The sequence below is a fragment of the Panthera pardus genome, unplaced genomic scaffold (assembly GCF_024362965.1).
Source record: "Panthera pardus isolate Hobbes unplaced genomic scaffold, ASM2436296v1 HiC_scaffold_6, whole genome shotgun sequence".
In the NCBI taxonomy this organism is placed as follows: Eukaryota; Metazoa; Chordata; class Mammalia; order Carnivora; family Felidae; genus Panthera; species Panthera pardus.
This window is the reverse complement of record NW_026526991.1, coordinates 1,429,173-1,455,282: the sequence shown is the minus strand read 5'-3', so window position 1 is coordinate 1,455,282 and position 26,110 is coordinate 1,429,173. Positions and strand designations below refer to the sequence as shown.

At 55.2% G+C, this 26,110-nt stretch overlaps 1 protein-coding gene across 2 annotated transcripts in view; it reads right to left on the bottom strand.

Moving 5' to 3' along the window:
- Positions 1-26,110, bottom strand: part of MGAT3 (beta-1,4-mannosyl-glycoprotein 4-beta-N-acetylglucosaminyltransferase) — a 56,461-nt gene that overhangs the window by 28,849 nt on the left and 1,502 nt on the right. The window contains exon 1 of one of the 2 annotated variants that reach the window (XM_053894732.1): positions 4,180-4,346. The exons of the other annotated variant lie outside the window; for it this stretch is intronic. The gene's annotated coding sequence lies outside the window, so the exon portion shown is untranslated. Of the gene's footprint in view, positions 1-4,179; positions 4,347-26,110 lie in introns of those variants that run through there. 2 annotated transcript variants of the gene reach the window in all.

Here is a 26,110-nt window from a genome sequence, read left to right as displayed (position 1 = left end):
TTCTCAGCCTGCCAGGAGAGGGCAACGGGAGGGCAGACCCGGAGGAGGCCCCAGTGTCAGCGCAGACTCTGGCCTCCTGCCTTGGCCCTCACCCTGCCCCTCCCAGGGGATTCCTACTTCGGTGGGAACCAAAGTCTAGAGCCAAACAGGCTCTAAATTCATAAAGCCACGGGAGTAATTAGTGTGTGTGAATGATTCTTATTTCCAACTTTATTTTTCTAGATAAAATGAAAATAAGTGGGCCAACAGGGGAATTTCCACTTGGGGCGGTGCGAGAAAAAGTATTTTGGGACCCCGTTAACTTCCTGGGTCACAGGCAGGGCTGTGGGCCCATGTCAGCCCTACTCTAGACCACAGGAGGGTGGTCCACTACCCTTCTACCATGCCTGCTTTCGGCCCCGCCCACAGCCTCACTTCCCCTTCTGGCAGGTGTGGCTAAGCAGGGTCCCTGTGACCATCCCTCCATGGTGTGAGGCTGCCCTCTGGAGGGTCAGTCTCCTCCCACAGGGATGGAAAGGGAGGAGGAAGGGGTAAAAGAACAGGGATGCTCCCTGGGGCTGAAAGTCATTCACTCACTCACTCATTCATTCATTCATTCATTCATTCGAGCTCCTATAAGACAGGGAACTCACGGCCTAGTGGAACACGCCACAGCAAACACGTTCAAGAAAGAGAAGTGGTGCTCTGCCCAGCCCACAGCAGGGAGCCTCCCTGCACAACGAACGGATGCTCAAGCCGAGAGGCAAAGGATGGGTCGTCGTTAACAAGACGGAGCCTCCATTTCCCCGTCTGCGAAAGGGATTATCACGGTACCTCTATCACGGGTTGCTGTACAGATGCAATGTTAGCTACTAATATTTTTATGGGCAGGCAGGGTGCACACGAGAGGGGCTGTGAGGCCAGAGGAAGAGCAGAAGGGGAGAAAGGTCTGTGGGATTTGGGGTGGAGGAGGCTTTTGAAGGGTGACAGAGTTTCAGGGGACATAGGAAGAGGTGGGTGGAACAGACATTCAGGCAGAGGGAACAGCACAAGCAAGGGAATAGAATCTGACGTTTGAGACCCGTCTGGACCATTTCTCAGAGCTCTGTCAGGTTAATGCTTGGGATCCAGCTAGGTCATTCTGTGCAGACAGCCCGAACCAGGCCAAGGTCAAGAGGATCCAGAGCAGAAGTGACGCAGGGTCAGAGGTGCAGAGGTTCCCAGGAAGGGAGGACACCAGTCCTCCTTCCCCTCTGCCCGCCATCTCACCACGGTGTTACTTATTCAGAGTGGTCTCTTGTCCTGGCCTCAGCCTGTCTGATGCCTCCCCTCTCTCAGCTACAGTATGGCCTGGCAGCTCCCCCAAGTCTCTGGAGCCTTCTCTCCTTATTCAACCATCACTTATTAAGCACCTACTGAATGCCTGGGTGCTGATGCTGGCATGGACCAGCTCCCACTGCGAGATGGTGACGGTGTTGGTAGCCTCAAATGGGCCTTGCTGGAAGATTTACACCATGGAAACCTGCCAACGCTGTTTATCAGGTATCTTTTTCTCCCAGAGGGCCTGTTGCCAGCACACCATTGCCCCCTGCCCGAGCAACGGACACAGAAAGGCAGGCCCCCGCCTATAGGGACTCACGGACAAAAGGAAGACGATAGCCTACTGGAGCAGGCTGTATAGTCTTACAGGAGGCAGGGGTGACCTGGGAGACCCATTCTGGAAGAGGGGGCGTAAATGCCCACTAGAAGCTGAACCAAGCCGCTCAAATAGCACTAGTGTGCCTCGTTCCCATTTTAGAGGCAAGGAAACAGAGGGCACAGAGAGGCAGAGCCACCAGTCCACAGTCACACAGTAAGAAGTGGCAGAGGTTGAGATTTGAACGTGGGACACTGGATCTGGAATCTTTGCTTTTAACTTCTGCCCTTGACTGTCCCATGCTGCAATTATTGCAACTCTCCTCCCCTCCCCCCGCCCCCCACACACACCCCTAAGCAGCCAGCACAGGGCTACGCAAGACCATGGGTGCCCGACTGGTTTTGCTGCCCAACTAGATTCCATTCTCCTGGGGGTAAGGTCTGTGTCCTCTCCACCCGGCTGCCCATGACGGTGCCCCTCACAGGAGAATATTGTGTTTGTTGGTCTCAGTGTCCTGAAGAACCTTCTAGAAGGGAGCCCTGGTCCCCCATGTGCTGGGCTAGAGCTGACTAGGAGGAAGGGGTGCATCGTGCAGCATGGAGAACAAAGAGGCTTTGGCCTTGGGGAACACAGCAGGGTCCGTTGAATGCCATGGCTAAGGTGTCCGTAGGGGCACAAGGAGGACCACCCCGCCCCAGCCACTGCCCACTGCTTCTCCCTTCTTCCAGAATAGCGTTAAGCACGCGGACTTGCAGTTCCCCCAGCCCCTGGCTTCCCCGGGTCACATCCAGCCCTCACAGGATCCTCATCGCCACCGGGTAAAGTGAGCCTGGCCCACCAGCTGACATCAAACCACACCCCCCCCCCCCCCCCCCCCCCCCCCCCCCCGTTTTCCAGGTAAACATACTGGCGGCGGCCAAGGATCTCCCGAGGCCTTCTCAGGTGCTGGGCTCCCTGCGCTCATCACCTCACGCAGACCTCCCCACAACCCTGTGGAGGAGTCTCCCCATTTGACAGAGGCGAACACTGAGACTCGGAAAGCGGACTTGGCTTGGGGCGGTCCAGCCACCAGCAGATGTGGGCCAAGCAGCCCTGACCACAGCAGAGGCCCTGGGCAGACTCCGGAGGGGCTGCTGAGCCAGATGGCAGCACTCCCGGCCCCATCCGCTCCTCGCTGTCCTCGGGAGCTCGCTTGTGCCAGCTCCCTGGGATGGCCTGACACCTCACCTCCACCTGGCCCTCCTTCGCTTCGTTCGCGTGGGTCACTCCCGTGCCTGACCAGCCTCCACTTCCACAACTCTCCACCCCGACCAGGCACTCACACCTCAGAGCCTCTGCTCGCGCCATTCCCTCTACCTAGGGTGCCCTTCCCTTCAGTACCGAGCAAGCGAACTGTTCCAGCAAGTTCTCTCTCCTCCCTGGGCTGGCAGAACCTCTTCCAAACTTTCCAAAGACCCTGTGCCTAACTCCTCAGCACCCGGAGGCCTGGATCTTCAGGACCTGCCCGGGGGGGGGGGGGGGGGGGGGGGGGGGGGGGGCTGACCCGCCAGTATCCACAGCTCCCCATCGAGGCAGGTCTGGACTGGTGTCCCAGGAGTGGCAAGGAGTGTTAGGGGGATGGGGGCAGGGCCAATGCTGGGGGGCCATGGAGGGGTCTCTCTGGGGTAGTATTCCCGCCCACACGCCTTCTCGGGAGTCCAGAGCCGGGAGAGTCACCTGACCTCCCGCTACCAGGGCTGGCTGAGACCCACCTCTGCTTCTCGTGGCACCCCAGCTCAGGCTCCACCGTTCCCACTTACGCCCAAGCTCCCCTCCCCACCCCCGCTTCCAGAACTCACTATTTGCAGATATTTATAGCGCCCTCCCCCAGCCAGGTTCCCTCCCCCGCCCCGGGCAGTGCAGTGAAAAGAGCGGGAGCCTCGCCACCCCCCCCCCCCGCCCCAACCCCGCCGAAAGGACTAGGGGTGCTCTCCCCACGCCCCTCCGCCTGGTCCCCACAAGCAGCCACAGTCCCAGCCTCCGCACCCGCCCTGCTCCGGGACCGCGCCTGGGCCTCCGCCGCCGCAGCCCGGGGTCGGGGTGGGAGGGGGGGGGGGTGGGGAAGGCGGGCGCTGAGGCCTCCCACCCCCAGGCCCGCGCCGCGCCGGAGGCTTGGGGGGGGGGTGGGGGTACAGCGCACAAAGCGCCGCTCGAGCCCCGCGCCTCGGGGACGCCCCCCGCCCAGGCCGAGGGAGGGGATCGAAGGGATGAGGCTTTGCCCTCCGGGGCCGGGGAAAGCTCCGCGGAGCAGCCGGGTTGGGGGAGGGGGCGTCGGGGCCGAGTAGCCTCCCCGGCATCCCGCCCCCCCCCCCCACCCCGTCTCGACGCCCCCAACCCCCGGGCCCGGCGCTCCCGCCCCCGCCCCTAGGGTCACGCTCAGGGAGGGAGGGGGCTGTGGGAGCCGTGACGGGGTGGGGGGCGCCGCGAGCGCGGAGGAGGCGGCGCGGAGATGGAGGCGGAGGGCCCGGAGTGCGGGGATGGAGGGGCTGCGGCGCGGGCCCCCCGGGACGCCAGGGTCAACTCACCCATCGCCCGCCGGGTCTCAGCAGCGGCGGCAGCAGCGGCGGCGGCGGCTCCGCGGCCCCCGGGGCCCCCGGCGGGGAGATGCTGGCGTCCGCCGCAGCCTCTCGCCCCATCCCGGGCTCCGGCGGCGGCTGCGGCGGGCGCCCGGCATCGCGGGCGGCGCGGCCCCGGCCCGGCCCCGATCCCCGCCCCCCGCCCCCACCTCCACCCCGTCCCGCGGGCCAGGCGCGGCCGCCTGGCTGCACCCCGGGGCCGCGGCGGGGGGCCGGCGAGCGGACGGGCGCGGGGGAGGGGCCCCCCCGGGAGGCGAGCGTGGGGGGGGGGAGGGGTGCGGAGGCGAGGCCCGAGCGCGGCGCGCAGAGGTGCCCGCTCCCGCCGGGCTCGGCGGCTCCGGCCCCCGCCCCACCCCCACTGGAGCCCCCTCCCCTCCGCTCGCCGCGCCGCGCAGGGCCGGGGGGCGCCTCGGGCTGCAGTCTCCGGCCGCCGCCGCCGCCGCTCCGCGCCTCCCGCGTGTGCGATCGAATGTGTGTGTGTGTGTGCGCGCCCCTGCCTGTGACCGTGCGTGCGCCGGCCCACGGCCCGGTGCGTCCTGGGCGGCTGTGTGTGCGATGGGGGGCGGGGCGGGTCAGAGAGAGAGTGTGTGTGTGTGTGTGTGTGTGTGTGTGTGTGTGTCTGTGTCTGTGTCTGTGTCTGGCGTGCGCAAGGGTCCGCGTGTCCGGTTCTGGTGTGTGTGTGGATGTGTGCACCCGTGTTCTGCTGTGTGCATGGGACTGTGTGACCTACAGCTCCCGGGAGTGCATGGGCGTGTACATCTGTGTTATGGTGTGTGCCCGGATCCGGCGGCCCTTCCTGCGTGTACCTGAGCGGTGATTGTGTGCACACATCCGTGACCGCGCGGAGAGGCCACTGGGGCCTGTGTGCGTGCGTGGCTCTGGGCAGCTGTGCTTATGTGTACACCCATCTATGGTCGTGTGCAGAGGCCTGGTCTTCTGTTGTGGTGCGTGCACGGCGCTAGGCCTTTTACCGAGTCCACACAGGTCTGTGTCTGTGCAGATGGCCAGAGTATACCGCCGGGGTCCACGGGCTTTGTCCGCCTGTATCCTTCCGACTCCCTCCATCGCTGTATATGCCCAGAGTCATCGTGGCCCCGTGACTCCTCGCCCTGGAACTCCAGGGAGCAAACCTCCCCCTCCCTCGCTCCCCTCAGCGGGCACTAAAAGTCCCATGGTCCGTCGCCTGCCCACCTCTTGGGTCTCCTCTCCTGCCATCTGAACACCATCGGTTCTCCAAGCGCCCACCCCTTCACACTCTGGCTCCTCCTGATCTTGCTCCGGGCTCCCAGGCGGCCTCCACGCGCTTCCCGCCCTTCTGGAAGTTCCTTCCGCCCAGGGACTCCGGCCTGAAGCAGTCACTTCCGGCCCCCGTGCGGGGCACCCTGGGTATACAGCCAACACGCCTCTGAACCGTAGGCGAAGGTGCACGGGGAAGGCAGGGAGACGCCTCAAAGCTAGGTCCCGGCAAATGTCCTCAAGGGTGGTCCCACTGGTCTTTGCTAGGCTTTTGGAGCTGCCTCTGGCTGGGCTTCCTGCTCCGCGTGCCCCCTGCCCACCGTCTATCCTTGGCAAGCAGTCGGTATGACTCCTCTCCAGCGTTCATCTGAGCAGGTCGCATTCCCCCTGACCCCTCAAATGGTTCCCACGTGCCCTCAGCTTAAGCTCAGTGCCTGGGCAGGGCAGAAGGAGGCCCTGGTGACCTGGTTCTGTCCCTTCACCAGCTTCATCCCCACCCCTCCTCTCCCTGGAGATTCCCTCTAAACCAAGAGTAGGCAAACTATTTTCTATAAGGACCAGCTAGTCAATATTTTAGGCTTTTCTGCCGGCAGAGTTTCTATCTCAACTACTCAACTCAGCCACTGTAATAGAAAATCAACCATAGACCGTAGCTGAAGGAATGAGCATGGTGGTGTCCCGATAAAACTTTATTTTAACGACACTAAAATGTGAATTTCATGTAATTTCCCTGTGTTCTGAATTATTCTTCTTTTGGTTTTCTTTCCCCCCCTAATCATTTGAAAATGTGAAAATCACTCCTAGCTGGCACTGCTCTAAGTACATCCCTTACCCTTTGTACCGTCCGTATGACTCACTTGTTTCAGGTGTCGTGTCACTGCCTGCAAATGCCATCTATTCTGCCCCCAAATGTCAGCATCTTCTTCCCTACCTGCTCCTCCAGCCAGCTCTCTGCCCTTTTCTTTCCATCTCCAACGGAGCCCTCACTACCGCTCACACAGGCTTACCTCCACCTCTCCATGCCTCTCCCCGTGCCTCTGCCTGGGGAATCTTGTCATCTGGAAGGGACCATCTCAAAGACGCTTTCCTTGCCCTTGACTTCCCCGGGAGAATCTGCTCTTCCTCCTGCAGCAACCTGGGCATCCTTCCTGGCCCACGAGAGAAGCACGGTTTCAGGTCTGGCTTGCTCTGGGCGTCTCAGAAACCTCGACGCTGGCCCATGAGCACCAAGCTGGGAAAAAAAACACCGTAGCCCTCAATTTTCACAGCTGCCAACCGAGGACGCCCAGGGTAACGAGACTGGGAGGCCCTGGAGCCTGGAATCACACCCAGATTGGCCAGGGTACGCACAGCGAGCAGTCGGTAGCATTCATTTCTCACCTAGTATGTGTTCTTTCTCCCCGTGATGAGCAGGGGCTCCCCCCAGCCCTATGAGCAGGAAAGATCCTGATCAAGACCTGAGCCACAAATATGCCTTTTTGTCCCTTGACATTTTGTCATTGATTTGGGTGAATAGGTAATAGCTGTACACGGTGCAAATTTGAAAATTATTGAAGGATGTCCAGTGGAAAGTAAGATTCCAGCCTCGGCCCCGGCCTCTCATTTTCCCTCATGACTTTTTTTTTTTTTTTTTTTTGATGCAGTTCGTTTGATGTGAAGTCATTTTGTTGTGACCTAAAAACGAATCCATTACATGTATAGCTTGTCTCCCTTTTGGTTTTTTAAAATCAGGTGTGAACCAGATGTTTCCTCCTGTCCTTGAACCTCCAGGCCCTGCCTGTGGTATGGCGTGAGAAGTAAATCTGTGGGGAGGGTCCCACGGCTCAGGTGTAACCGGGTTCAGGGACCAGAGAGGTCTGGCTTGGGTCTGGGTCTTCTTGTGCAAGCGGTTTAGCTCTCAGTTTCCTCATCTGTGAAATGGGGATAAGGAAGCCTCCCTTCTAAAGCTGCTTAGAGGGTGAGATGGGCCTCTGTACACAAGGCGCCCTCCTCAGGGCCCGCCAGCCAGACTGTCTTAGGCTGGTACCATGACCGCCGGGCCACCGTCTCCAGAGCACCCAGTGTCAGGCTGGGTCCACGGGAGGCACTCAATAAACATTTGCCAGAAAAAAAAAAAGAAAAATGAATGAATTAAGGTCATCTGTGTGCATATCAGCTGTGCTTAAAAAAAAACAGTCGCTGTTCATTTGGACCTGTCCGAAATGGCTACTTTAGGAAAGCTACGTCCCCCAGGCCCTGCTTCAGTGGGCTATACCCTGTATCCTTCACGAGGGCACCCCCATCCACACGTGGGTGCTCTCAAGCCTGTGCAGGGGTAGGTGACCCCCCCCCCCGAACACTTGTGTGGAACAAGTGTGGGATTGCCCTGCGCGGCCTGGAGCTGGCCAGGTCAACTCTGGGGGCCCGCTCCCTGGGTTCCATCCTCCCCCCAGCTCTGTCTTTGTTCTCCTGACCTTTCTAGATTCCAAGCTTCTTGTGAGGCCGCAAGGGAGTCGGCCTTGGCGGGGCCATACCAAAGTCAGCCCCCATCTGCCCAATGCACTCCGGCAGTCTCACCGTGCTGGGGATTATGGTGGCCAGCCGGCCCTCCCAGCCCAACAGAAATGACATCTGACCGGCTCAGCCACACACAACTGGCCAAAAGGCAAGGCCAGCCAACCAGGCCCCACCTCTTCACCCTCCCTGTACCAGGAGCCCATCGCTGAGAGAGCTGACTAGGAAGGGAGACACCCCTCTGTTTCTTCAGCATTGAGAGAGGACTGGCACACAGGAGGTGCTTAGCAAGTGGAGAGGCAGAATGCTGGCGTGATTAATCCAGCTCTGCTGTGTGTCCCAGTCATTTCAATGCCCTCAACCTCACTTTCCTTATCTGTAAAATGGGAATAATCACCACCCACCATCACACTGATGTCAGTGGAATCTGGACCCCGCCCTCCTCTCCCTCCTGGCTCACTTCTGGTCTATCTGTAAAGCCACAGAAGGGGCCGTAGGGGAGGCGGGGGGCGGGGGGGGGGCTTGCTAGGTGGTCCTCCTTCCCCACCCCCTCCCCCAGAGTAGACAGGGAAGCTGTGGGCCCCTGGAGCTAAAGAAGCTCAGATACAAGATTAGCCAGTCTGAGGCGGTGTCACCTTACAGCTCCGCAGTCCCTTCACCTGGGGCCGATTTGGCTCTGTGAACAATCGCTAGGTCTGTTATCCCTTTCGGCAGCTGCTGCCTGGCCCACGGGAGCCACATTCTTCCCTCCCCGGGTCATCTCACTCCTGGCCCCGGGTGCCCGAGGTGAGGAGTCCCTGACCCCTGCCAAGGGCCAAGCACCGGCCCTCGCCAAGGCTCCTGGCTGGCAGAGTGAGCTGGCTCAAAGCCTTTGGCTTCTTCATCTGCAGAATGGGCTGGAGGGTGGCCGCCCAATTACATGCGGGTCATCAGCAGAGGTATTCAATGCATGCTCGGTTCCCTCCCCTCTCTATCACCTGCTGTCCAAAGTGCAGAGCCCTCCTGTCCCGCCCTCACCTACCCCTACCCATCCCCCGCCCCCCATAAATGAGCCCTTCCCAAAAGCACCCTCAGGCAGCTCTCCCAAATGCTTGTAAGTTTCTCTGACCTTTCTCAGCCCTGCACCTTAGCGTGTATCAGTCTTCCTGCCCAGAAAGCCTTTCTGGCAAATCTACTCATCCTTCAGGACCCAACCCAGGCGTGTCCTCCCCTCAGAGGCCACTCCGACTTCTGGTTCCCACAGGGCTCGCTCAAGCCTCATTTGGAGAGTTCCCACCTCAAGGTCTTTGCTGCTCCCGGACTTTGCCCGCAGGGACCTTCCCAGCCCATCTCTAAGTATACATTCCACCCATCTCAGACTCCAGGGCTAACCTCCTCTCCTCCCTTGCCAAAGTGCTTACGGAAAGCCCTGCAGGGAGGCCAGGATACCAGACAGGAAGTGCTCAGGATCCCAGCCTCCCTGCCTGGCCCCTTTGGCCCAAGGATGAGATGGGGTTTGCTCTGGCGCCTAGCTCAGTGCTGGGAGACGGAGGGCTGTAAGGCCGGGGTCTCCTGATGCTCCAGGCTTGTCTGGGCCAGGTCCTGCGGGTCAAGCCCTCTCTGCCTCCGGGACCTTGGATAAGTCTCCTTCTCTCTGCAAGCCTCAGTTAAGTAGAGGGGATGGACTAGACAGGGGGCCAGGAATCTCCGAAAATTCCCAGGCGTGTGGCGTGTGTGTTTGTGAGCACGTGGGAGTGCACGTGCACACATAAAACATCAGTGTCAGTATACGCATGCGTGGATGTGATTGTGTGCTTGCTTGTGGGAATGTGTGTGTGTTCACACACGCCCGTTTTTCTGGGAGAGGGTCTACGGTTACTGGATTCTCAAAGGGTTCAGGACCTGGGTGAGGGACTCCCGGGCTCTCCCCCACAATTCCTTGGTGCTCCTCCCTCCGAAGGGGCTCCTGTGGGCTCCGGAATTGGCCTCGGTCCTCCAGGGCCCTGGCCTGCGTCCTTGCCATAGCTTCCCCATGCCTGTTCCTCTCCCCGCGGAACGGTCAGCATGACTCCGCAAAGCAGACCACCTCCCTCTGCTGCGCAAATCATGCTGTGGCTCCCATCTCTCCCAAAGTGAGGCCAGGGTGCTTTTCGGGGGTCACGAGCCCCCACCTGGTCTAGGCTGGAGCCTCCCTGGCCCCCTCCCTCCACACTCCCCGAGCTCATCAACCTACTGTGCTGCCTGTTGCCTCCGTCTGGACCTCTTTTCCCCCAGGGACCCATGGGGCTCCTCCTTTTCCAGTCTCCACCCAAATGCGGGCGCTCCCCAAGCACCCCAGTTAGGTGCAGCTCCCCCGTCCCTTCGCCTGACCCCCTTCCATCCCCATAGCACTTTTCTCCATCTAGCATACTAGGTAAATTCCTACGCTTCTTCTTTTGCTGGCCTCCCCCACTGAACATAACCCCTACCAGGGCAGGGCTTCCTCTGTCCTGCCCCCGCTGCTGTTGGCCCAGCACCTGGCACAGCCCACCCCGGTACGTAGTAGGTGCTCAGTAAATACTATTGCATAGGAAAGAAGCATCAGAGACGTGAGGGCTGGTGGGAACCCAGAGAAAGAAGCACCAGCCTTCCAGCAGGGGAGGCCTTGAGACCGAAACAGCCCTTTTATCCGGGCCAGGGCCGCTGTGTGGTTGCAAACGGGTGTAACCCAAGACGCCCATCACCTTTGGTACCATGAGCCGCACACTTAGCTGGGCCCTGGCAACCACTCCTAGAAACTCAGGAACCTGCTCTGTCTCCAAGCCCTCTGCCTCCCCACCCCGTCCCCCCCTCCCCTAACTCCAGAAGCCCCTGCGGGCCTCACGTGCTGGCTCCCCATGTGAGGAAACTGACAGAGCCCACTCGATGGCCGAGAGGCAGAGCCGAGACCCGGACTCCAGAGCCACGGCTTTGGCCACCAGGCGCCGGGTCTTCTCCCTCGCGGTGGCCAACCCCACAGAGAGAGCGGAAGGCGAGCATATGGTGTGGGGAGGTTATATCCACTCATTGATTGAGAGCCTACTGTATGCCGGGCTCTGGGCTCCAGGCTGCAGCAGAGGCAGAGGGGACTCAGACCCACCCCTGCCCCCAGGAGAACCCAGGCCAGTGGATGAGACAGAAATTCGGCAGAGAGGCGGCCACATGGTCCACCTGGGGGACTGGGAGAGTAGAGGAGGCATCGGCCAGACCTCGAAGGTTGGGGCAGATTTAGAAACCCAGCAAAAGAGGGGAAAGGGCATCCAGGCTGCGCACGGATGGGGAAGGGACTAGTCGTAGCTGGAAAGTGTGCGGTGGGGGGGGGCGGGGGTTGGAGCGAGCGATTCAGCCTAAGGACCCCCACAAGCTCCAAGGACACCACGGGTGCTGAGGGATGGATTGAGTCAGCAGGTGGGAGCCGAGCAGGCGACACCCACTGAAGCGCACGGCCAACCCGGGAGGGTGGCCCGCTGGCGTGAGCCTCGGGGGGCTGGGTCCCACGAGGTGGGGCCCCCACAGAGGTGAGGCCCCAGCACAGCGACGCTGACTCACGGCCTGTCTGTCCGACGGCAGCTCTGGCTCCTGGGCCCCATCGGTGGGGTCCCGTCCTCACGGCCGCCGGGCCGAGTCCCTGCCCGCGGCCCCGCGGCCACATCTCCCAGGCCCAGATGGTGAGTGACCCTGGGAACAGCCGGTCTGAAGTCACTTGTCAGAGCCTGAAAGCCCCAGGCCCAGAGGTGATCCATGAGGCCGGTAGGTCTTGTCCTTTTGACGACCACGAATGGTAATAGCCCCTTGGTCAGGGTCCAGGCCGTCTGGCTGGAGCCAGGCTGATGGGTGGGGCTGGAAGAGGAGAGAAGTTCACCCACGAAATGTAGGTGCCCTCAACTTCTGAGGCCGCTAGAACTGCCCAGATATGGCGGATTGAGCCTCACACCTGTGACCTGGCGGGGCCCCAAGGGCACCTCCTCCGGCGCCCTGGCCCCGCGGAGTGACACGAGACACTCACTCTCCGTCACCGCAGCTCTTTATTGTGGGACAGCTTTGGCTCTGAGGAATCCCAGATGCCACCGCCTGGGGCCGGTCGGAGCAAAGCCAGTCCTTCAAAAATTCAGCCGAGAGTCGCTGGTCGAGAGTCACTTCTGCCCTCAGGTTCTTTAGCGACGCCTCCTGTGACAGGGTTTCCAGACCTTTCCGGGCCAGCCACTCTCGCTTCTGCCCCCGCCCTCCCCCAGACAGGGTCTGACTGGCACAGACACACAGAGGGCCTCTCACGTCCCCTGACCGGCCCGTCCTCCGGTTTACACAACCTGCTTTTGTGGTAGGGTTTCTGGCCACTTCTGTGCCCTTTCTGCGAGGTGGAAGACTTGGGTGTAGGTGCCCACAAAATTCGGGTTTAAAGAGACCTCAGCCACATTGTGGTGTAGGACTGCGGATTAGAACAAGGAGGAAGAAGGCAGGGCTCGAGTTCGGCTACGGTTGCAGCTTTAGGCCATTTTCGTCTCTCTGTGCCTCAGTTTCCTCTTTTGTAACATGGGAATAAGAACCATATCTACTGAGGAGGGCTGTTGTCGAGAATAGGTTAGTTTAGGCATGTCCAGTGCTTAGGCCACAGCGAGGGCCACCACTGCTACTGCTCCTGGGTGGTCCATGCTCAGAATCTTCCCTCAGTGAATTCTCTCCTTCTGGAATCTTCTAGTTGGGAAGGCCATTGAGTTCCAGCCTGCTCCATTGCACCAGTGAGGAAACAGGGATCGGAGAGAGGCTGGGGCCTGCCCAGGGCCAAAAGAATCTAGCTGCTAAGATAAGACCCCATCACCATGGCCTTCGATCCATGGCAGTGCACGGGGCCCAAGGTCCTGAGGCCCAGACCACGTGCCTAGGCTCTGCACTGATGCTCGTCAGAAGGTCTGGGCCCTGCCCCCAGCCAGGACCGGAGCTGCAGAGGTTGGGGCCCCCACAACCTAAAGAGACCCTGCCAGGGCTGGAGCTTATGCAGAAGAGACATCCTACTTCTGGTACCTTCTCTGGAGAGCAAAGCACCCACCCTCAGCCCGGGACCAGGAACTTCAATGAATCCAGACTTTCTGCGGCCTACTGGCCCTACGCCTTCTGGCGGGGAAGCTGGTGGCATGGGCGAGCTATGGAGAAAGCTGGGGAAGGAGTCAGGAGCCAGAGTTCTAGAAGAGTCCACACCCCTTGACTCATTAAGAGTCACTGGCACAATGAGGGGCTCGGCCCTGGGAATTCCTCAAAGGAGACTGGCACCTCCCAGGTCACAAAGCCAGTATCTAGAATTTGTCCCCCACAAGGCATGTCACCTGGGGAGAGGAGGAAGTAACTGAGGCTGGGGAAGGTGGAGGATAGGGGAGGCCATGCAGCAGGTCAAGGTGAGGCCTGGCCGAGCAGGGAGCCTCCTGCCCAAGGGTCTAACCATGCTATCTATGGCCGTAAGCCTGCAGGTGCAGACGTGTGCCCCACCCTGGCCCCCTCATCCCTTCTGCCCCAGGGTGGCCTGTCCTGGCAGAGTGGGGTTGGGGAAGGTCAGAGCCCAGGGACTGAGTCCAAGGCTCAGTGTCCATGGGAGGGAACACCGCAGGCCAAGCTGTCTGGGTGCCCGCCAGGATTCCCGGCACGCCCCTCGGGAGCCACTGGACCACCTCTGCCAGCTCTTTACCGGGCCCTCCAGGCGCCCACCCGGGCTGCCAGCATTCACCCAGGGCTTGCGGTCACACCAGAGTCAAGAACCCTTGTGCACTGCCGGTGGGAAGGCAAAATATTGCAGCCAGTGTGGAAAACAGTAAGGCAGCTCCTCAAAACTTTAAACGTGGAATTTCCACATGGTTCAGCAATCCCACTTCTGGGTACAATACACCCCCAAATTGAAAGCTGGGTCTTTTTTTTTTTTTTTAAGGTTTATTCATTTATTTTGAGAGACAGCGCACATGAGCCCGGGAAGGGCAGAGAGAGAGAGGGGGAGAGAGAGAGAGAGAGAGAGAGAGAGAGAGAGAGAGAATCCCAAGCAGGCTCCTTGCGGCCAGCGCTGAGCCCGATGCGGGGCTTCGATCCCACGAACTGTGACATCACGACCTGAGCCGAAACCAAGAGTCCGTCACTTAACCGACGGGGCCACCCAGGTGCCCCTGAAAGCAGGGTTTTGGAACAAATATTTATGCCCCCGTGTTCATAGCGTCAGTATCCACAATACCCAAAAGGCAGAAGCAGCCCAAGGGTCCACTGATGGATGAACGGTCCGTACATACTTCGGAATACCATTCAGCCTTAAAAAGAAAGGAAATACTGACATGTGCTCCTACATGGGTGAACCTTGAAGACGTTATACAGAGTGAAATAAGCCAGTCACGAAAGGACCAAATGCGGTATGATTCATCCCACTTACACGAGGTCTCTGGCAGAGTCAAGTTCATAGAGACACAAAGAGTGGTGATTGCCGGGAGATGGGAGATGATTGTTGAATGGGCGTGGTTCCAGTTGGGGAAGACGAACGGTCCTGGAGAGGGATGGCGGTGAAAGTCGCACCGTACACGGTCAAGTTTCTGGTAGGCATATTTTACCGTAATGATTAAAAAAAAAAAAAAAAGGAATTAGGAGGTGGGGAGCAGGCGCCGGGGGGTTGGATAGAGCATGGGCTCTGGAGTGATGATGAACTGTGTGACCTCAGGCAAGTTACTTGACCTTTCTGTGCCTTCATGTCCTTAGCTGTAAAAGTGAAATGAACAACAGACACATGCACACACGCGCGCACGCACGCACACACACACACACCCTGGCCCTTGTTGTTGGCAGGATTATAGGAGCTGCTAGCTGCAAAGTGCTTAGAACGCGCCTGCACAGAGTGTTCACAGTTGCCCTTCTCTTTTCTCCTTTTTTTCAGATGAGGAAACTGAGGCACAGAGAGGTAAGTAAACCTTTCCAAGATCACACAGCTGAAGAGTGGCAGGACAAGGGTTGAACTCCAGAGCCTGGGCTGGGTGGCCACTGGGAAGTTCCTGAGGTCTTCGGAGGGCGGAGGGTGGGGAAGGATTTGCATGGTCTCCTCCCCACCAACATTTTTTCAGAACTTGTGAGGCTGGGGTGGGAGGACCAGGGCAGGGCAGGGCAGGGCAGGGCAGGTGGAGGGCAAGGGCCACAGCATTTGTTCCCTGCAAAGCAGAGGCAGGGTCCTTAGAGGATTGTCACCAACAGGATGAGCAGGCCGGGCCTCATTCCTCACCAGGGCTCAGCCTCCTTACCCCTTGGGGGCTGGGAGCAGGGCAGTTGGGCCCAGGGAGGGAAAGACCCAGAAGTCTGAGGAGAGAGGCCTTCCTGTCCCACTGCGGAACGTCCTGGGCCCTCCCTCCTCCACATTCCCATGGGTCACCATCAACACTCTCCCGCTCTTGTGACACAGGAGTCTGTCGGCAGGCAGGCAGTGGCCCGCTCTGAGGGCAGGATCCTTGGGTGGAAAAATGGCTGCCCGAACGACTGCCAACAACTCCTCCCGTCTCTGTGGCTCGGCCGCACAGTCCACAATCTCGCCTCCCCAGGGTCTGGGTGGCCTGTGCGCGACTCTGATCACTAGGATACTTGGAAGTGACTGAGAGGTTTCAGGCCTAGGCCTTAAGAGGCTTTACAGCATCCATTTTCTCCAACTTTGAAGCCAGAGGCCGTGTAAGGAAATAGGGTGACCTAGAGAAAGGCTTGCATGGAGGGAGGGGTCCTAGAAACCATGAAGGGAGGAGAGAGGCCCAGCCCGTCCCTGGTCGCTGAGCCACCCCCACTGCAGCCCCAGACACGTGAGGGAGGCTGGTCGGGCACCCCATATGACGACGCACGCAGTAGGGATGAGGGGTCCCTGCCGAGCCCCGCCCAGACTGCAGAATCACGAGCAAACCCATACTGCTGGTTCCTCGGGGCCACGATGCCTGGGGTGTGTTTGTTACACGGCATTAGATAACTGATACACTTCCAGTCATGAAGTCTTGTTTCTCAAGTCTTAGGATCACAGCAACATGACAGACTGTTGCATCCACCCGACTCCTGAAACAATGCTGCGGGCAGTGTGACAGTCACAACAAAGTTTATTGCCATGAGAGGCAAGGCCAACCGATCGGGACCGACACTCTTGACCAGAGCGCTGTCTCGAACAGCCGAGTTTTCAGAGCTGACCACATCGTCTTATCATCACCTGGGAACAGAACAGAGAAATAGTTCCCAGATGGGGGTGAACAGTTCTGACTTGCCCTTGCCCCAATCCAATCAAACACTAATCCAGTTGATTTTCCTTGAACTTTTGTTCCCTTGATTGATAGGACAAGGCTGTTATCTCTTAATCTACAGTGTTAAAACAAAGCTGTTATTTCTCAAGCCTATAGGTTAGCCCTACACTACAATTTAACCCTTACAAGACCAAGTTCAAGTCTCACTTCCACTGCCGATCTGGGCAAGTCACATCACCTCTCTGGGGCTTGGTTACCCCCCAAACAGCGATACCGACAGGCACCGCCTGGCTTGGGGTGAGGGCGCAGAGCGAGTACATGTGGCGAAGGGAGCGCCGACCGGCCCGGAGGTTGTGCTTGAGAAGCGAGAGCCCGGTATGGAGGCCCGGCCTCTCTGGCTCCCTGGGCCAGCAGCCCTGCCCCACAGAATGATGGCCTCTTCCTGACTGGAACCGTGGCTGGTCCGACTGCTTTCTACGCCACCTGCTGAGGTGGATGGAGCGGGGGCGGGGGGGGGGGGGGACGGCAAAGTGGGTCATTTTTCTCCCCCATCTCAGGGAAGTCATCAGACTCCCGGAGTTTGGGTTTTTTGAGTTGAAAAGCGCTCCAGGACCGAATCAAGCAGACCCCTCCCCAACTGGCCCAAATTTCGAGGGAATGGAGACACCAGGATTCTTTCAAGGGCTCTTGCTGCAAGAACTTCACGAGCACTGTGTCTACACGTGAACGATATCACTGCTGAACTTCCAGCCGTTTGGTGAGGCAGATGCTTGTGGCCCCAAATGACAGAAGAGAAAGTTGAGGCCCAGAGACAAAGTGACTTCCCCACGATCACGGAGCTTGTGACTCACCCTGGACCTGGTGGCTGCACATATGTCCTCCTCCCCACCCCCCCTCCACCTCGGTCCTTTCCTGCTCTGGGACAGCCACCGATGAGCGAGTGGCCACCAGCCAAGGCTAAGAGGCCAACTGCAGGGGTCACACAGGCCATCCACTGTCATACCTCTGCCAGTGCCACCAGACCCCCGCTGCCCACCTGTCCCCCACTGGGCTCACTGGGTCAGGTGTGGACAGGCTCAGGAAGTCCATAGAACCCAGGGGCTGTGGGAGCCCACCAGCCCAGAGCAGAGTGGCATCCAGCCCCCAGCTCTCCCCTTCTCACGGGGCACCTCCCCCTTCCCCCATGGCCCATTTTTGGCTCTCCTGTTGGAGAAACTGCCAGAAAGTGGGGGGGGGGGGCAGTGCGCAGCTACTCCCAAGGGACCGTGGGGCCAAATTTCTACACAGGAAGGGCTTGTGCAGGGTGGGGTGATCTTAAGGAAGGGATGTTTTGTTTGGTTTTGAAGTAAGCTCTATGCCCAGCATGGGGCTCGAACTCATGACCCCGTGATCAAGAGCCACATGCTCTCCTGACTAAGCCAGCCAGGCGCCCCAGGAAGAAATGCATCTTAAGCTGCCCTCATAGCAAGCAAGTCTCTTGGGGCAGATGGAGACGGGGGTTACCCAGACCCCCTGAAGACCACCCTGGTGCCATTAAGACTGCTGTCCACAGATGCCTGTCCACAGTGGGGGGTCCCCATCAACCTGGCCTCGGCTTTGCCCTCCGTCTCCCCCACCCCTCCCTCCTTCCTGTTGGCCTGGACACACGCATTGCTCACTGCTTGACGTCTCCTGGAAGCCTTGTCCCCAAATGCTGGCCGTGCCTTTATCTTGTTGGTCATCTCTGCACAGGAAGGAGCCTGGGTGGGTGCCAGGGCTGCCTAAGTAGATTATGTCACTCACCCCAGGGCGGTGGGTGGTTCAAAACAACTGGGTCCTCAGGCTAGCCCCCGGGGGGGCCCGGTCCCCAAGCTATCTTTGCAACCAGACCCCAAAGAGGAAGCAGAGACCCAGAGACGGGAGTGACGGGTTCATGCCACACAGTGAGGGGGATGGAGCTGAGCCCAGAATCCCGTCCAGCTGCACCCCGCCCCCCAAAGCTGCTTCCGGACCACATTCTCAGCAACTCACAGCAAATGTCTCCTCTGGAGCTTAACGAGGCATGTGAGGTGACCCCCACCACCCACCCCCTGTTTCCAGTGGCCACGGCTCCTCGGCCTCCAAGACTATCACCAACTGGAAAATACTCGTGCCCAGTAGAGGACGGTTTATCCACCGTGATCTGCTCTTCCTACCCCCTTCGGAGGGACCACCTCTACTGTAGTGTGGAAACTGAGGCACAGAGAGGTTTGGAACACCCAGAGCTGGCAAATATGGAGCCAGCCCTGAACTTCAGGTCTCCTGCTTTCCTGCCGTTTCCTCTGGCACCCAACTCAGAGCAGGGAGTGTCTGCGAGCCACGAGCCACGAAGCCAGCCTCGTCTGTCACCTCCGCCTCCAGCCGGAAGGTCACATTGATGAGGAGTGTGAGGAAAGCTGAGGGCAAAGTAGAGCTAACACCAGTGACACCCCCCCCACCCCCCCCCCCCAGGGTGGGATCTGTGTGATATTCCTCGGACACTCCCGGCTACCCAAGAACAAAAGAAAGGGGTTAAACTGCTTGCCCTGGTGATGTGGGAAACTGAGGCAAGTGAAAAATGAAATTCCCTTACTTTCCCACAGCCCATTGCCAAGCCCTTAAACTGGCAGTGACCTCCCTCTAGGGGCTCAGCTGCCTCCGTGATGACACTTTGCTAGGGGGCAAAAGAGAACCTTGACTTAACATTGTCCCAACCTCCAGGATCCTGTAAATCTACTTCCTTTAAGTCAACTGCCCCAGGACCTATGCTGGCAATCCTACTCCAAGCCTATGGCCCCTGATATGCATCTGAAGGCTCTCACGACTGAGGTTTTATTAAAAAGTTAACAGCTAACCCCTCAAGGTCCTGGAAACCTTGCTTCCAAAATACCTTAGAGACACTCTATCCCTGAGTCCCTCCCAACCCGAGGGTGTGTAATGAGTTCCCATCACGACCCCAGGGCCGCTCTTCCAGCCCACGGGTCCTGTCCTCGTGCTTTAATAAAATGACCTTTGTGCACCAAAGGCGTCTTCAAGAATTCTTTCTTGGCCAGCGGCTCCGGACCACCCCACCATCACTCCAAACCTTCATCATATGCCGCCCAGTTTGTGGGACTAGAGTCTTTTCATCTGGACTCTGAGCTTCGGTGCACATTTGGTGAGTATACCTTCTCTTTTCTTCCTTTCCTCTCATTTCAGGGGCCTTTTGAGGCGGGTGGTCCTATTGGGTCACTTTCATGTCGATTGCTCAGGCTGCAATCCTCTAGCCCGTGGCAACTCTTCTGGGAGGAGAAATCCTGCCTTTTGGCTGCAAGTTAGTACCCTGGCCGGGATGGTAATAAGACCCAGAAACCTGATGCCCTCTCTTTATTCCTGTCCGTCTTCAAAGTGGTCTGTCTTGGGCACGGGACAGCCACCTAAGCCACCAGGACGTCTGCCAATCTTAAGACTCCCGCGTGAGGTTTCCTCCTCACTGATCTAACGTGATCCCCTCATCTCTGGTCTAGCCGCTTCTGGCAGGGAGACCTCCACTGAGAGCTGGTGGAAACCAGCATCCGATTGAATTAAGACCCAACCGGGGATCATTTCCTAGGGAAGTTGTCTATAAAGCGTCATCATGGGGGCGCCTGGGTGGCTTGGCCGGTTAAGCGTCCGACTTCGGCTCAGGTCACGATCTCGCGGTATGTGAGTTCGAGCCCCGCGTCCAGCTCTGTGCTGACGGCTCAGAGCCTGGAGCCTGTTTCAGATTCTGTGTCTCCCTCTCTCTCTGCCCCTCCCCTGTTCATGCTCTGTCTCTGTCTCAAAAATAAATAAACGTTATAAAAAAAAAAAATTAAAGCGTCATCATGGAGGCAGCTGAGCTCCTAGAAGGAGGTCACTCTCTGCTGGTTTCAAGGACTTGGCAATGGGCTGGAGGCAGCAAGGGAATTTAATTTTTCATTTGCCTGAGTTTCCCATAACACCATGGCAAGCACTTAAACCCTTTTCCTTTATTCTTGGGTAGCCGGGAGAGTCCGAGGAATATCACACATATCCCACATATCCATATGTGTTGGAATGTCACTTAGATTATGATGGATTTCTGTCTTTACCGTTTTCTGTCAATGTCCTCTGCTCACTACTACTTAAAATTGGGTAATTCCCCCTTGTAAAACTTTTCTAGTGTTTTCCATGGGTTAAAAATGACAGGTTATTCAAGAAACTAAGGCATGGCCTCTGCGGCATGCTCTTCGAAGACTAGGTAATCAGGGCATGACCATCAGGGAATGTTCTTCAAGGCACAGCCTTTTAGGGCACGGCTTTCAAGGTATTTTGGTCCATACGCCAGGCACCCATCTGTAGTCCAGAATGCAATGGGGAAGTCGGGGGACACTAACATCCCTCATTCAGGAGCCCTTAGTCGGCTGGTTGGTGGTCATAGCAATTTCTTTCGAGGGACACCTGGGTCGCTTTGACACCAGGAGCCTCTGACATATCCTGTTCATAGGACACCACCCACGTCGGAGGGGATTCTTGGGGGTAATGGACTTTCTCTCTCTCTCTCTCTCCTTTTCTCTCTAGGAGCATGGGAGCTTCTCTTCAGTCCCCGAGAGATGCCTTTTTAACCCACTGGAAACAATCTGGCTTGCGATATGTAGAAAGGATTGATTTCCTGCAACCCTGAGTGGCCTTAGTAAACGGAAAATGTATGGAGGTACCCTAGGGCCAGGCCTTCATGGCTACCTGGCTCCAATGGCCTCTTGCAGAACGTGTTTGGTCAGTAACCAGGCCAGTAAACTCCCTCCTGATATATTGGATGGTAATTGTCTAAACAGGCCTCCTCTTAATAGAACCCAGGTCACTGGAGGAAACACCAACCATCCCTGACAAAGGGGACGCTGACTCTCTCTCTCTGTTCCTCTGCCTAATAGATGTGAGGGCTTCTCCCTCATTCAGTTCCCGGGTTACCGGCTATAATTGGAGCCAACTGTGGTTAGTCCACCTTGGGATGGGGACTTTAAGGAGTATTCCCAAGCAGCTGCTGAAGCTCCATTTGTTTTGGGGAAATTCCTGGTCTTTTCTGGCCTGATGTGGTCTCCATATTTCCACTTTGGTGGAATAAACATGGCGTCTGCTCCTCTGTCGGAGCTCAGGTTTTGAATCGGGGTTTTCCTTCTCTGCTTCTGCTGGCACCTTGCCTTTTCTGCCCTCCTGTCCCCCTCCAGTTTCTGCACCAACTTGGGTGTGGTCTACATAACTGGTTCCGATCTATACCATCCTCAATGCCTCAGGCACCATTGGCTCCCCCTCCCACCCTTGAGGTCAAGGAGCAAAGAGCACCCCCTTGGACCACCCACTTCAGATACCCCCACTGGTGTCCCAGGTGAAAACTGACAATGGGGATAAATTGATTGACTTTTAAGTGGACGCAGGGGAAACATATTCAGTGTTTAAACTAACTTCAGTTTGGGGCACCTGGGTGGCTCAGTCGGTTAAGCGTCCGACTTTGGCTTAGGTCACGATCTCGCGGTCCATGAGTTCGAGCCCTGCGTCGGGCTCTGTGCTGACAGCTCAGCCTGGAGCCTGTTTCGGATTCTGTGTCTCCCTCTCTCTCTGCCCCTCCCCTATTCACACTCTGTCTCTGTCTCAAAAATAAATAAACATTAAAAAAAAAATTTAAACTAATTTCAGTTGGAACTGGTCTTTAAGGTTATCAGCATTAACTATGAAACTTTCATTCTACCAAGGTTGACTAAAGGTCAGATAAGCTCATGCTATCTCTGTTGCAATTTGTTAGCAAAAAGATGACTTAAAATGATAGTTAATTTTGTCTGTCTCAAAGTTTTCATGGGTAATTGTTAAGATAGCTTTCAAAGGCTTTGGTAACCTTGAAACTTTAAAGTTTTGGTTGCATGACAAGTCAGATTAAATTCATTGGACATCTAGGTCTTTTCCAGATAGGATGGAGTGCTAAAGCTTTGATTACTGAACGTAGGTTTGTGCTTATTGCAGAGAAACTAAGGCTATTTGGGTCTATTGGAAAACATGCTTTGTGCTTAATTGGCTCATGAATTTACCATCTAAAAAATTCTGGCGTAAACACCTCTCAATTGGTTACTGAGTCCTCAATTGCAGACTAAGGTTTCCTAAGAGTTAAAATTCTGCTAAGCGTACTTAAGACTGATGGAAATAAGGAAAGCAACCCTGTATGTAGGAAAGTGGGAGATATGTAAGAAAGATATAAGGAATGGAAATACATTTTTTGTTGAGGGTAAAAGAAAGTAATTCTGTCCTAAACGAGACTGGTTGTGGGAGAGAAATGGCTTTGGGACAAAGTTTGAAGGCAAAGGAAAGTTGTAGAAGGTTCGTGAAGGGAAATCTTTGGAAAGGAATTGTGCTCAGGATAGACTAAGGTTGAGATGAATGGAATTTTAAAAGTACACTGGTATAAGGTTGAAATTCTGCTTTTCTCTCTGTTCAGAAGACAAAGTTTTCTTGGACTGTTGATCTGCTCTTGATAAGAAAATGTAAATAAAGGCTTTTTTTTCCTCTTTGGTCGGCCGGAGATACCAAAGCTTTAGGTTTCTTCTTTATCAGGTCTTTGATTACTTAGTTAAAACTTCTCAATGTTAAAGGAGCTAGGTTTTGCGAACAACGATATAATGCTATCCATTCGCCTTCAGGATCCACTTTGGTTGAATAAACAAAGTTTTAAGATTTGTAATGATCCTTAATCCTATTTTGGACGTGCTTTATGGGTTTTTTAAGTTTTAACAAACTTCCCAGGATTTAAACGGTAAATTAAGTCTTTTGACCAATTAGGCTCTTTTATTTGGGATGCCAAGTTACTTGGAAGCCACTGTCATACAATGGTAAACCTTAGGTTGTATTGCACAAGTAAATGTTGTAACTGCCCAAATATATATGCAATTCCTAAAGTTTTAATGTTTCGGTATAAGGTCATCACTTCATATTCTGATTACTTGAAGTGTTATGTGTCACAAATAATTGAATTTCTTTTGTCAATTGCATCATAATGAACTCTCATCAGATCTTTAACAATGTCCGTTTCTGAGATTTGGTCATTTATAATTGTTCTTATTCTCTCACAAAACGTGTTTCTCCTTCAAGGAGATTTATAAAAAGAACTTTTGGGACAAATACAGGTATTTGACATCTTTAAGATTAATACCAAAATGGGTAAGAATTTCCAGAACTAAAAAGCTGCATTCACACCAAACAAGAATTCGGAACATGGGACTGAATGAACTGAGGAAGATTATAGTCTTGTGACTCTTGTTGGAAATATGGCTGGTTCTCTGTTTCCTCTTCCAGATTAAGGAAACTTTCTCTTACGATATCTGTGATATACAGAAATGTCATCAAATACTCAGTTGTAAACTGAAGCATTTATCGTTTCTCTCTCCCCAAACCCTCTGAAATGCAAAAGCTCTCCAGTGAATATCCTTTCCTTCACGGCAATTACAATTGTTTGCATAAGTTCAATAATAATCTGTTCATCTTGTCACAGGTCACCGTTGTAAATACTGGTTATTTTACCAAGGCTTTGACTGGAATGTCCTATTTGAGATTAACATGCATAGACTCAGATATGACCAGACAGCTTTAAGGAACTAAGGTTGGCTTCATGAAACACAGAGCCATAAAGTCCCTTGGAAATGTTGGCCGGGTACCTTGCTTACGGAGTTCCCAGCACCCTCCCCAGGTGAGCAAAGAAGGTCACTTCCTGGCAGGTGCAGGAACCTCAGGGTATCTTGGAGACCTCGTGAAGAGGAATTCGTCCAATTCCACGGGTACTGCAGGCCTTGTCTGATGGCAAGTGCTTGGCTTGGCTTCTGGCCTGGAGAGGCTACAAAAGTTCAGTCTGGAGATTCCTTATAAAGGGTTCCAGCAAAGCAAACTTTAAAAGATCCTCATGAGCAATCGTTATTCTTGCTGAATTTATGTAAATACTTAGGCCAGGTTTGTTAAGACTGGACTTGTTCTACAAATGCATGGGTGTCGACTCGGCTATCTCTGGGAAGGGGGGTTTTTAGAGAGAAAAACTACGTTTCACCAACGCACCGTTATGGATGTTAAATTCTAGTTCTGATCATCTTGAAATGTTTGTTGTTTGCCTAAACTAGACAGCTTGAGGTAAACTTCAGAAAAATTGTCACAATAGGTCACGTATAGACCATCTTCTGTGCTTATTGTTCTGTGGGGATAATAATATGACCCCATGGGCATATGATTATTTAAACAACCGGAAAATGGGACGGATTCCCCCAATACTTGTATCCAAAGACTTTTCTCACTGTAGACCTTTCAATAGATAAAGACTATCGTCTTTATTACTCACTTGAGGCCTGGTTAATTCATAAATCTCTAACCATGCAAACCGTACCCTCCCTAAACCTGATCTGACAGTTACTAGAAACCCACCCCATATAAACCCAGGAGATCTGGTTTATTCAAAAGATGGAAAGTCTAAGACAACAGGGGACTTAACTCCAAAATAAAAGGGCCCCTACTGGGCCGAATTAGGCAGTAAAGTGAGAGGGGCATTCTTCGTGGGCTCTTGTATCTAAAATAAAACCTGCAGCCCCTTTCCAGGAAATCAGTTAGCAACCTTACGTGCCTTCTTTTTCCCGGGAATCTGTGCAAGCCCTCAAACTTCTCTTAGGATGATTGTACCTTTCTTTTTCATTCTCCTTTCCCAATTTCTACTGATAATTCCTTCCTACGATGGGCCATCCCACAGGGTCACAGCAGACCTTTGAGTTACAGGCCAGAAAGACCAATCTGATTCCTGCTGCCTGTTCCCACTCTCATCCGAGGATGCTTCAAGCCTGACATCTAAAAATCTCACTGGCAGCCCTGGGAGACACGGGGTTTGTAGTTTGCTGTAACCATTAACCCATATGTTTCTTGTTTCTGTAAAAGTACCTCTTATTCATTACCTGATTGCTGAACAAAACAGACTCTATAGGATGGCTAAACACCACTTGTCATATGGTTAAGGCCTCAAACGACTCTCAAAATAGCATTATGTTATCAAATACGAGAAGTAACTCGAATGAGGGAAACAGTTCTACAAAATAGAATGGCATTATACATTTTAGCTGCTGCACGAGGCGGAACTTATATTCTCCTAAAAACAAAATGCTGGGGCGCCGGGGTGGCTCAGTCAGTTAAGTATCCGACTCTCGGTTTCGGCTCAGGTCATGACCATGACCTCAGGGTTTCGTGAGTTCCAGTACTACATCCAGCTCTGTGCTGACGGTGCAGAACCCGCTTGGGATTCTCTCTCTCTCTCTCTGCCCCTCCCCTACTCATGCTGTCCCTGTCCCTCTCAAAATGAATAAATAAACTTAAAAAATTTAAAAACAAAACAAACAACCCCCCCCCCAAACGCTGTATATACATTCCAGACTACCGCAAAAATATTTCTGGGTTTCTAATTGACATAAATACTCAAATTGGCGCATTAAACAATCCCTCTTTCTCCTTGAATGATTGGTTAAACATCTATATTGGAGGACTTTTGTCAGCTACCGAAGGACTTTCCTTTGGGCTAATCTTTCTAGTTATTCTAATTCTGTTTTGCTGTTTTCTCCCGTGTCTCTCTGCCTGGTCCCAAGACCCCATCTCTGCAATGACTTCAAGCCGACAGATGATCCTTTCTACTCAAGGAGGTGCATACACGTTGCCCATGTTGGATTCAGCTGCCTCTATGTTTTTGTCACTCCTCGGTATGTTCCCCGACTGACCAATATTGACTTATAGGTAGGGACGTCTCTGAGGCCCTCCACCTTCAGCCACCTTAAAGATTTAAGGGTCACAACTGTTCAGGGGGGATATGATGAGGGACCATGGGGCAAGCTGAGCGCAAAGTGCAGCTGACAGCACCCCCCCCCCCCCAGGTGGGATGTGTGTGAAATTCCTCGGACACTCAAGAA